At 47.6% G+C, this 11,512-nt stretch overlaps 1 protein-coding gene across 2 annotated transcripts in view; it reads left to right on the top strand.

Annotated features, from left to right (window-relative positions):
- The first annotated feature begins 281 nt into the window (after positions 1-281).
- LRRC3B (leucine rich repeat containing 3B) overlaps positions 282-11,512 on the top strand; it is an 81,428-nt gene continuing 70,197 nt past the window's right edge. For both annotated transcript variants that reach the window (XM_079794630.1, XM_079794629.1), the window contains exon 1: positions 282-613. The gene's annotated coding sequence lies outside the window, so the exon portion shown is untranslated. The remainder of the gene's footprint in view (positions 614-11,512) is intronic.

The raw sequence follows: 11,512 nt of genomic DNA, 5'->3' as shown, positions 1-11,512 counted from the left end.
CCCGCCCTCCCTCTCCATCCCTGACCCCCACCTGGGAGGTGAGAGGGCCGCACGGGCGGCGAGGCAGCGGCAGGGCTCTGCCACGTTCCTTCCCCGCTGCTGCTCTTCCAGTCCTTCGCCTCTCCTCCCTCCGCCCCAGCCCAGGTTTGGAGGCGATTCCCCTCTGGTGACTGAGCCTATTGCATCTGGACGAGCTGCGCTTCGCCACCCTCACGTCTTTGTCTCCTCCTCCTGCGAGGCTCCCGCCCGGAGCAGGGTCTGCAGCGGTCACCGCAGCAGCTGGAGCCAAGCCGTGCACCGCACGGCTGCCCGGGGCGCACCCGCGCCGGGTGGAGGCACCAGAGGACGCCAGCGGAGCCACGCACCGCCAGCCCGCACCCCGCGCTCCAGCCGCCCGGCACCAACGCTGCTGCCACCGCCGCAGGGGAACCAGCACTGCCCGCCCGCCCGCCGGGTCCGGAGCGGGCAACCCCCGGCTAGCGGTCCGGTGCGGGTAGCAGACAGCGGCCGCTGCAGTTCTGGAAGAGCCCACACCCCCAGGGCAGACGCACCCAAAGCCTCCTCCCTGCGCCGCCAGGATGGAGCTGTCACCCCCGCCCCGGACTGGAGCAAGGTAAGGTGCGGCCGCCTGTTGCTTTTCGCTAAGCGCAGGATCACCCCTCTGCCCGGGTGCCTAGGCCGAGCAGGTAGAGAACTATTACACCTCTTCTGAGACACGTCCAAACCCCTGCAGACTTTGGGGAGACCCCTTCTGAAGAAGGGGGAGTCGACCCTCTCTCTCCGCTCGTTGCAGCTGGTTACCACGCCATCGTCTGAAAACTTTTGCCCCCCCCCCCCCTCCCTGCGCGGTGCTCACCCCATGCCTGGCAAGTTGCACGTCTAGTTCTCACGGGCACCCCTCCCCGCCCCCTCCCTTGCCGTGTACATCTGCCCGTTTCACTCTGTGTTCTGGTCAGTGGACTTTTCACTCCCTGCAGCTACCGCTAGACAGGCGAGGGTGTGAGACCCGGCAGTGCTCATCCAGCCTGTAGGGGCAGTTCAGGAGCCCAGGTGGTGGAATAGGGGAGGTGGGAAGTGGGGGGAGGCTGCGACCACCGGGTGCGGGGGGGGGGGGGGCTCTGCCCAGCGCGGCGGGGAGTCCTTCCATCCTTGCGTATGCCACCCCCAACTCGGTAATGAAACCCTTGGAGGGGCTTGCAGCTGAGCGCCCTGGGAAAGGCAAGTGCAGGGTGGGTGAAGTGAGTGGTTTTGGGAGGGAAACGGTTGCTCGCAGGGGTAGGGAAGGAAACTGAGTGTCAGGGCTAGATCTGATAGAGGGGGAACCAAAAAGGCGCAGCTAATGCATGCGGGCCAGGGGCCAGTCCCCAGCAGGCATCTGATAGGCAGGAAAGGGGATTTGAATCCCGAGGGTGCTGGCCCGAATGTGTAAATACTGAGTGGGGGGAGGGGCTGGGTACCTGGGAGGCGCAGAGAGAGGGATGGAGCCCTGGAATGCGGGCCGGGGACCTGGGAAGGCAGGCTTCTGGGTGACTGGGATGGGGCGCTCTCCCTCTCCAGGAGAGACAAACCTCCCGGCGAGATTCTGAATGCGTTGGTGTCTTGGGCGGCGAATGAGTGGTTTAGAATAGATCATGGACCAGGGATGCTTTTCCTGGCTCCATGGGGACCGCGGTCCCCTCCTTCTCAGGCGCCGGCTGCTCTGCCCTTCCATCTCCGGAGTTGGTCTGTAGACCCACGCCCACCTTCCCTGCGGGTGCGCGGGAGTTAAGGAGGTCTCCACAGCCGCAGGGTGGGAGGGAACTCCTGGCCCCCAAGGAGACGCTTGTGCAGGGTAGGAAGAGAATCCCCAGCGCCTAGCAAGTAGACAGCCCTCCGAACCGGTTGAAGGCGAGCCCTGGGGCGGAGGCTGCAGTGGGAACCACCTTTCCCTCCTCCCCTCCGCAAATCGCACCTGGGCGGAGCAAGGGAGTGGGGGAGCCCCGGGGAGCCGAGTAGAGCAGGGCGTGCTGGGCAAAGGGGTGTGGGCTTTGGGGGAGGGAAGGCCCCTCAGACCCGGTCCCCGCGTGGAGGTGGGCTGGCCACTTTGCAGCCCCTTCTGGGCAGATCCTTTTGCTCGTTCCAGTCGCTTTGGCCAATGCCGGAAGGCGAGGCTCTTTTCTCCTTTGCAACCCAGCAATCTGAATGGAAGAGCATTGGCGGGAGGGAGCCTAGCCTGCCATTGCAAAAACGGGGCAGCCCCCGGGACCCCGTTTATTCTGGTGGGGAACACACCCGCTGCGTAAAGCCTGAACGCACCCCATTTAACCCTTCTCTCTTCGGGTTGGCGCACGCCCCTCCTGGCGGCGCCTGTGGCTGAGAGTCCGGCTCTCGGTTCCTACTGTACCTAGAAGAGGAGAATTTGGAGGCTGCGTGGATCTGGAGCCTGTAAAACCCTCTGGTCCTCTCTGTTCAAACCAACCACGTGCGGGCTTTTAGGAGCACAAGCGTCTCTGCTGTTGCCTGGTAGATATATCTCGGCTCTCCTGTACCAACTGGGAGAAAGCTCAGCTCAACGCAGTTCCCTGTTTTGGGCCCCGCGCCTTGGCCAGACCCTCTCGCAAGAGACATCTACTTGCAAGGGCTCCTGGGAGGAGTCCTGAGGTCGATCCTCCCGTTTGGGGCACCCCAGGAGCAAGGAGTTCCCTGTAGTCCAGCCTCAAGCTTCAGAGCCCCAAGGAGCAGGACCGGGGATTCCCTCTGAGCTGGCTCCGGGTGCAGCTCCTGAGTCGGGGAGAGAGCGTTGGCTTCTTCTGAATTACCTGGCTACCTGAGGTAGGACCCCAGAATTCAATCCCTCAATGGGCAAGATTTAGCTCCGGATGCCCCAGGATCTGGTATTTTTTGGGGGGGGGGGGTGCTTACCACCTGGATTTGTGCACAGGCCACTTCCCTTTGCAGTAGAAACAAGTTGGAGCATGTCCTCTGAGGACTCTTGAAGGAAGACCCACACCAAGGTGGTTTGATCGGGTTGTTGAACTATTCTGGGGAGACAGGTAGGAATAATAATAACCAGCGCCAGCATTTATCAAGTCTTTACTCTGTGCCGACATTATTCTAGGTAGTGTATGTTCACTGTTTTATTTTGAATCCTCACAACAACCCTGGAAGATAATGAAATCCCATTTTATTGGTGAGGAAACTAAGCCAGGGAGAAATGATCTGCCTCGTAGTCATCAGCCAGTAAGTGGTGGGGCTGGTTTCTCTTGCGAGTAGAGAACACGGGGAGTGTTCCACACTCCCTGCCCTATTTGGTACTAAGCACCCTCTGTCCACAAGGAAGTGTGGGTGAGCCTCCAGCCCATTCATTACTCCGAACCCCAGGGGCGTACTGTCAGTGCCAGCCCTTGCCTGTGAGTCCCTATGGCTGTGGCACTGGGGAGACTGATGGTACTTCTCACGCCCCTCAGAGTCTGTTGGGGTTGATCTTGGTAGGCTGGGATCCTGATACTGAAAGCAGACTTAGGGAACTGGCTGCTGACAGGGGACTTCCTTTCTGAACCCTGTGGTAGACATTCCCTTTGGAAATGTGAGGAGAAATGGAAGGAGGGATCCAAATGTGAGAAGAGATTGCCTGTGTGGTCAGAAACTACAGACACTGTATTCTGCAAATGAATCTCTTTCTAGTGATGGAATCACGGAATATTAGAGCTAAAGGGAGCTCAGATCTCCCCCCTCCCAATCCAGGGGCAGGGAGGTGATGCAGTGATGGGCAAGGCCACTCAGTGTGTTCCTAGCGTAACTAGTATTAGAACCTCTGTCTTCTGACCCTGGTCAAAATAAACTGTGTTTGTGCATCAATACGTTATGTTCACTGCTGCTATTTCTTAAAATTAATTAGGGGAAATGGTTGTTAAAAAAATAGACCATTTTGCTAATTTTTCATAAATGCCTCAATCAGCATAACCAGAAAAAGTCACCATCATATATAATGAATAAATCACCACAAATTGCCTGTTTTGCAAAAGATTGCAGTGGAATATTTATATCTTCAAATCAACTAAATCAACTAACCATGCAGCCTTTTTAGATGATTCTAAATAAAAATTAAATGGACTCCCAACCATTTTAGCAAAGTTCTTCTGTCACGTTGAGTAGGTCTTTCTTGCCCCATTCCCAATTATTGCTGAGAAAATGTAGCACATCAAAGGGGGGAAAAAATCCTTTTGAACCCAATGAAATTATGTGTTGTTATTTCTTTTGGATTTCTGACCCTTGGGTTAAATTGAGGCTGATGTAAATCTGAGGCCAAACATACTTGGGGCTCAGAAAGGGGGAAAAAATAGTTCTTTGCTCCTTTCTCACCCATTGAGGCCCTTGACAAAGGGAGCTTTCTCCAGGGGCTTAGGGTTCCCATGTACCCCCAGGCCAGTGGTCGGCAAACTCATTGGTCAACAGAGCCAAATATCAACAGTACAATGATTGAAATTTCTTTTGAGAGCCAAATTTTTTAAACTTAAACTTCTTCTAACGCCACTTCTTCAAAATAGACTCGCCCAGGCCGTGGTATTTTATGAAAGAGCCACACTCAAGGGGCCAAAGAGCCGCATGTGGCTCGCGAGCCGCAGTTTGCCAACCACGGCTCTCGGCATTCTTGTAGGACAGAAATCTGGTTTCTAAGAACATCCCATGTCTGCTCTCTGTGGCTGTATTACCAAGATGAACTCCCCCTGGAGATAAATCAACAGTCAGCTAGAGTAAACAGAGAGGAGGGAGGGAAAAGCCTGTTTCTCAGAATCACTTTGGGGGTGGGGGTAAGAATTACAGGCATATAGTGGAAACTTGGTGCATTTATGTCACCAGGACAGGATTTTCATCCCTGATGCTGTGACAAGCCAGGTCAGAGGCCCTCTAGCAGTAACTAGGGGTGGAGGAGGAAAAGGGGACGGTGAGGGAGCAGTGCTGTTAAGGAGGCATGGGGTCAGGGAGTAGGGGCTTGGCTGACCCAGGGCTTTGGGGTGACAGAAATGGCCATAGAGACCCTGCTCAAGAGATGCTCTTCTCCCTTTCCTTGCTTTCCACCACCTCAGTCTGCCCTCTGTATTGGGTTGGCTGATCTGAATCCCAACATCCCCAGTTATCTCAAGGAAAGCATTTACTTTCTAGAGAATGCATTAGAAACGAACATGGTCTTTACAATGTAAGTGGGGGAAATATGCACCAGCTGGCCCATTCTTCAGGAAAAACTGTTAAACATCAGATCATCCCACAAGGGTACTCTGTGAAGGCGGGATACTCTTTAGTTGTATTACAGGGGTGTTCGAGTAAAAAGATGTAACATTGAAATCAAGCATGACAAAATCTAAAGGAAATGGTCTATCTGTAGGAACCACAGCAAGAGAATCTTTTTGCACCTGGATATACATCTTGGATTCCAATTCCTAGCTTTTCCAGGGAGGATAGGGGAGTTAGCTGTAGCCTCCCTTGTACCCTCTACTTATTTTACTTCTGTGTGGGGTAGTATTAAAGGGCAAACACAACAACTCTGCTGGGAAAATTCTGTGGGTATGTATTTATCTTAAATCATATATATATATATATATATATATATATATATATATATATATATATGAGTTTGTTGACAGTTGGAATAACAATTTCTATTAAGCAACATGCTTTGGGGGGAAAGGGTTATGAAAAAAAGAAAACTTTTATTTAGAACATAATGAATAAGTATGTTTGTGCAATACATAGTTTTGGTTAGATATTTAATTCTCAGTTTTGGTTAGATATTTAAAAATGAAAAAATCCAAGAACCAGAGTATCTGAACTCAACCACATTTTAATAACAAGAAAAGGCATGCCTGGCCAGTGTTGCTCAGTGGTTGGGCATCGACCTATGAATCAGGAAATCACAGTTTGATTCCTGGTCAGGGCATATGCCCAGGTTGTGGGCTCAATCCCAGTGTGGGGTGTGATGAGGCAGCTGATCAATGATTCTCTCATTATTGATGTTTCTATCTCTCTCACCCTCTCTGAAATAAATAAATATATATATTTTTAAATAACAAGAAAAGCCAAATAATAAGGTTCTGTGCAGTTTGAAGAAGACCTTAGCAAAGGGAAAAAAAAACAAAACAAGATGACTAAGTAGAACCTGAGAGGCTTTATGTTCATGGTTTTTATTTTAAATAAATATATAACATCTTAATCTATATTTAGATTTCAATAGCATAAGATTAATAAATTTATCTGCAGATTGCCACCTTGATGAGCTTTATTCTACAAGTGGTTGTGAATCAGGATGGAAGCTCTTATATCTGATATGCTAGTTATAGCTGTATATGCTTTATAAAAACTTAGCGAATTGTGACACCTGAAATGCCTTTTAATATGAGAATAAAGTCTTAAATCTTCTCAAGAGTTTAAAGGCTTGAAACATACTATTTTCCCAACGGGAATATCTTATCAGTAAGGGCCCTACAATTCATTTAATATAAATGAATAAATATTAAAAAGAACCACATTGATAAAAAACATTTTTTCTTCAAGAGGATAAATGAACACATCAGCACAGTTTATAAAAGTTACGGTTTTATTTTATCCTAAGCTCTCTGAGCTGCTTTTTATGTTAACACTAGTCCAATGCAAGTGTTCCTACACTTCAGGTTTTATAAAAGGCTTTGTCCCTTACAAATAAAAACAAATATAAAAAATAAAATATTGTGAGTGATTCTCACACATGGAGTAACACTTGATAAAACTAAGTATGTTTTAAATGCAGATTGGTTTGCTTTTTTCTTCTTTTTCTTTCCTTCCTTCCTTCCCTCCTCCCCTTCCTTCCTTCCTTCCTTCCTTCCTTCCTTCCTTCCTTCCTTCCTTCCTTCCTTCCTTCCCTTCCTCCTTCCTTCCCTCCCTCCCTTTCTTTTTCCTTCTTTCCCCTTTTTCTGTATTTCTTTTCTTCCTTCTTTTCTTTCTTCCTTCCATTCTTCCTTTCCTTCTTTCTTCCTTTCTTGGGTCATTGATAGAATTTCCAGTCTGCATTTAAGTATTCAGTACCTAGCTGGGAGAGATGGCTATTTAAGGGCAAATATCTCCCTGGTGGGGGCAGGGAGAAGGTACAGTGCATTTGTATATTTGTCCAAAGCTAAAACACAAAGGTCATGAAGTCACACTGGCCTTTCCTCTAATCTTCTAACCTCAGTTCTGCTTTAGAAAAGCATTCCTGCTACAGAGGGCTCACCCTGTTAGCAGTGACTAAGCAGTGTGCTTCCTTCTGCTAGACTGAGAATTTACGCAATGAGAAGAACCCAGCCAGTCTGCTGACCTCCCCTACATGACTGATCATCAGGAATTATCAAGAAGAAATGTTTTCCATCCTTTCTACAAGTTATATTCAAACTTGAGTTTACAAAGTTATGTGGCCTCCTGTCATAATGTTTCATAGTTGTTTATTCGGGTGGTGAGTCTAGAAACAAAATTAATACCCTTCTCTATTGGAAGGGATAGTATAGACACTTGGTGCCCAAAGTATCTGCTATAAAACTCATGAAAGAGGATGGCTGATTGCCAACCAGGTCAAGAGGGTCCAGGGAGGTAACTGGAGAAGCAGCTGGGGATGGGCGTTAGAGGAAAGGGGGAGGGATGAGAGAGGCAGGCAATCAGGGAAAACAAACCACCCAAAGGAAGAGAAACCAGTGATTGGCACAGGAAAATGAAGAGGTGTTTGAGAGTAAGCTGAAATTGAAAGATAAGAAAAAGAAAGGCATAAAAATAAGAGAAGATAAATAAGGCTAATAGGAGTGATAAAGAAGAAGAGGTGTGTATAAAAAAAAAATAGCGTTGCTAAATAATTCCCCATGGTCTAGATAACTCAAAGGCAGGCTGCCTCCTCAGCTAGGGGATGCTGTCTCTTTCTCACATTCCCCTGTCCCTTGTTAATGTGGCTTCTCAATCACCAGGACCAGGGCTCTTAATCCTGTTTATGTCTTGGTGCCCTTTGATGGTCTGACAGGCTGAGGCTAGCCAGAATGATGTGTTTAAATGCATGAAATGTAATATAGAAGATTGTAGTACAAATTTTATTGAGATAATGATATCGAATATATAAAACAATGTGACCTATTCATGTCTTTATAACAAGATCTAATTTGGGACCACTGGCTACCATCACTTTGAAGAAGGAATGAGCATACATACTGCTATGAGATCATTGCAGGAACTGTGCTATAATATGAAAATATCTGATTTGTTAATGAAATCGTTGGGGCTGCTACTGCCATTTGAGGTTTGTGGCCTGCATTCATCATACAATGAAATGCTAAATTGTCACTCATGGCTCACAAACAAATGTGTGACAGTTTTCCATTTGAGTTTATGGATCCCTTGAATTCTACTGATAGGTTTTTGGAGGTCTGCCACCCCAAGGCCCCTGGACTGGGGTGACCGTCTAATTTACTATCTACAACTGGAGTATTTTTGAGAATGAAAGGGATCCCAGTTGTTACCCTGAAACAGCAAGTATGAATTGGACGGGGAAAACTGTGACATAAGTCCTCTTAGCAGCTTGTCCCTCTCTGGGATCTTTCTCACCAGACCAGTTTTCACTTCTCTGGCCCAAGGAATTGGATCTCTCTGCCCTGTTCATACAGATGATGGTTGTGGATACTGACTGGCATTGGAAGTGGAGAATAGCTTTAGCTGAAAGAGGGACACATGTCAGGACCACAGCCAGCTTATGGGGTGCCTTGGTAAGAACTGGAAAATGGGCTTCATTGGGGCAGCAGGCTCCGGCTTCTGGCTGGGTGAACATTGACCTGCATTTCAGTTTCCAGTGGCCCCCTTGGCCAGATGCCCTGTAAACTTGGCCAATTTCACCTGTAGTGAAGTTCAACTATCAGACTATATTGCATTTCAGCCAACAGTTGTAACTTTCTCTCTACCAAGCTTTTTCAAAGCAGAGGGTCCACAATGGCTTTTAAAGGTTTGCTTCCTTTCTCTACCCACTTCCTCGTTATCAGGAACTTGCCTCGGTACAGGCAGGTGGATGAAAAAGACCAAGATCTAGAGAATTCTTAAATTGGACAATAAGGCCTTGAGGGATAGGGAGGGCACTGTGGCCATGCAGAGTTTCCTAAACAGGTGGCTCATATTGTCCAGATCTAATGGTGGGACCAAAGGCTACATCATTTTGAAGGAGGGATGAGCATACATATTGCTGTGACATCATTACAGGATATGAAAATACCTGATTTGTATTGTTGATGAAATCGTTGGGGCTGTGATTTCATCAATAATACTGTGTTGGGGGAGGATGACAGGATGCCCCTGCTCCCAGATATCATCATGTTTCTGTCTGTTCTAATTGGTGAAGTGGAACCTGCTCAATAGAAGAAAAAGATCTTTTAAGAAAGCTTTTGATGCAGCAGGGGGAAGGCCAGATCTAAGAACACACTCTCTTTATGTGCATGTAGAGTCTTTGACTGGGAACCAGGCGACCTGGTTCTAATTCCAGGCTTTGGTTTTAACCAGCTTGATGGCCTTGGGCTGGTTAAATTGATTGCCTCTCCCCCAGCAAGAGGATGATTGGAAGCTAAATGGTTCCTAAAGCCCATTCAAGCTCTATGCTCTGTAATGTCAAAGATGTGTCTGGCATTGTTTTATTTATACTCATATGGTGGCTTCTGTGTTTAAGCTGGTTCAGACCCACTTCTTTGCTTAGGCCGCCCAGCCCTTACATGCCACAGGTGCTACAATGATAGGTGGACACTATGACCCTGAGGGTCTAAGACACCTGGAGCACATGTGGGAGCCTAGAATAGGGTGTTGGGAGTGGGGAGGTGGAGGGGAAAATACCTGACAGGTAAAGAGATAGACTAGGAAAGAAATGGAACCATTGATAAACTTTCTTGCAGCAATCATTGTTACTCAGGAAAGATATAGGAAAGAGGAATAGGGGTTTCTAAAATGTTGACTGTGTATCCATCCTGTGTCTAACTCTTTATAACCATAAATCATGTCACTCCCTATTAACAACTTCTGAATGACTCCTGGTTGCATAGAGGAGGATTAACCCCATGGTATGATTTAATAGGTCCTTCCTCACCTGGTCCTGCCTGTCACTTCATCTGTCATTTTCCTTGGCATATCCTGTGGCCTGATGTGTTACAGCTGGTTAGCACAGGTGATTGTTCATGAGTCTTCTTTCCAACTCTGGTAGCTTGAAATCAGCTATGATAGCTGATTTACACCACAGAAACCATCAGACACTTCAGAGAAGTGCTCCCCCTTCACCCCTCCCCCCACCAAGAGTTTGTTGTTAAAATTTACCAACACAGAGCACTGGCCCCACCTCGCCAAAAGACTTGAAGTTTCTATAATAGAAAGTGCTCCTTCACATCTCTCTCCATTTAGTTTGCCGTTCCCCATTCCTGGTGGTTCATCTGTTCCTCAATCCTTCTCTTTCTCTCTCCTTCTTTCCTTCCCTTCCACCCAACTGTTCGTCCACTAACCATCCACCCATCTATTCAGAAATAGACAGACTCAGTTCTCATTTCTCTTCTGCCACTTAATAGCTGAGTGAGTGACTTGGGGAAATTTTCCTAACCTTTAATATGCCTCCGTTTTCTCTATGTAAAATGGGTATAATAATAGGTAGTTGTGAGGCTTAAATGAATTAATATGCATAAGGTGCTTTGAATGGCATCTGGCACATGAGAAATACGATTTAGTCTTTGTTTTAGGAATTATCACAATATTATTTATTGCTTACTATGTGCCCAGCATTGAATATACTCATGTGATGTGAAAAGAGGTTCAGTAAAACAAGCACAAGAGCCTCAAACAAAGCCTGGTTAGTTTTTTCAGAGATATTGAAATTGACTTCATGGAGCCAGGGGCATTTGAACTGAATTGATTGATCACACACACACACACACACACACACACACACACACACACACCCCAAACTGGCAGGACAGAGGCATCCCAGGAGGAGGGAAGTCATTTGAGCACAGAATTGTATGTGGCTGAGTACGAGATCATGGAGGGAGCAGGAAGGTCTTTGATTATATTTGGGTTATCACAAAATCCACGGGAAAGTGAGCTGCAGTGCCCTCTGTTTCTGTTGCCTGCACCAGTACAGGTCAGACCTTTGAATTTTTCCCCCCAACAGTCAGAAATCCAGATTTCTATGTGAAAGCTCCTAATGTTTAATGGTAGAACTAATTCAATTAACAGCAAAACACACCCACAGGCTCTATTCAGCCCCCAGTGGAGAGTGGAGTCCTAGGTTCGCAAGCTTGTAGAAAGATAAGGTCTACAGCCTGGCCTGCGTGGCTCAGTGGTTGAGCATCAGCCTATGAACCAGGAGGTCACCGTTCAATTGCAGGTTAGAGCACATGCCCAGGTTGCAAGCTCAATCCTCAATGTGGGGCATGCAGGAGGCAGCGAATCAATGATTCTCTGACATCATTGATGTTTCCCTCTCTCTTTCTCTCCCTCTCCCTTCCTCTCTGATATCAATTATATATATATA

The sequence above is a fragment of the Cnephaeus nilssonii genome (assembly GCF_951640355.1).
Source record: "Cnephaeus nilssonii genome assembly, chromosome: 17".
Lineage (NCBI taxonomy): Eukaryota > Metazoa > Chordata > Mammalia > Chiroptera > Vespertilionidae > Cnephaeus > Cnephaeus nilssonii.
This window is presented reverse-complemented; position numbering and strand designations above follow the sequence as displayed.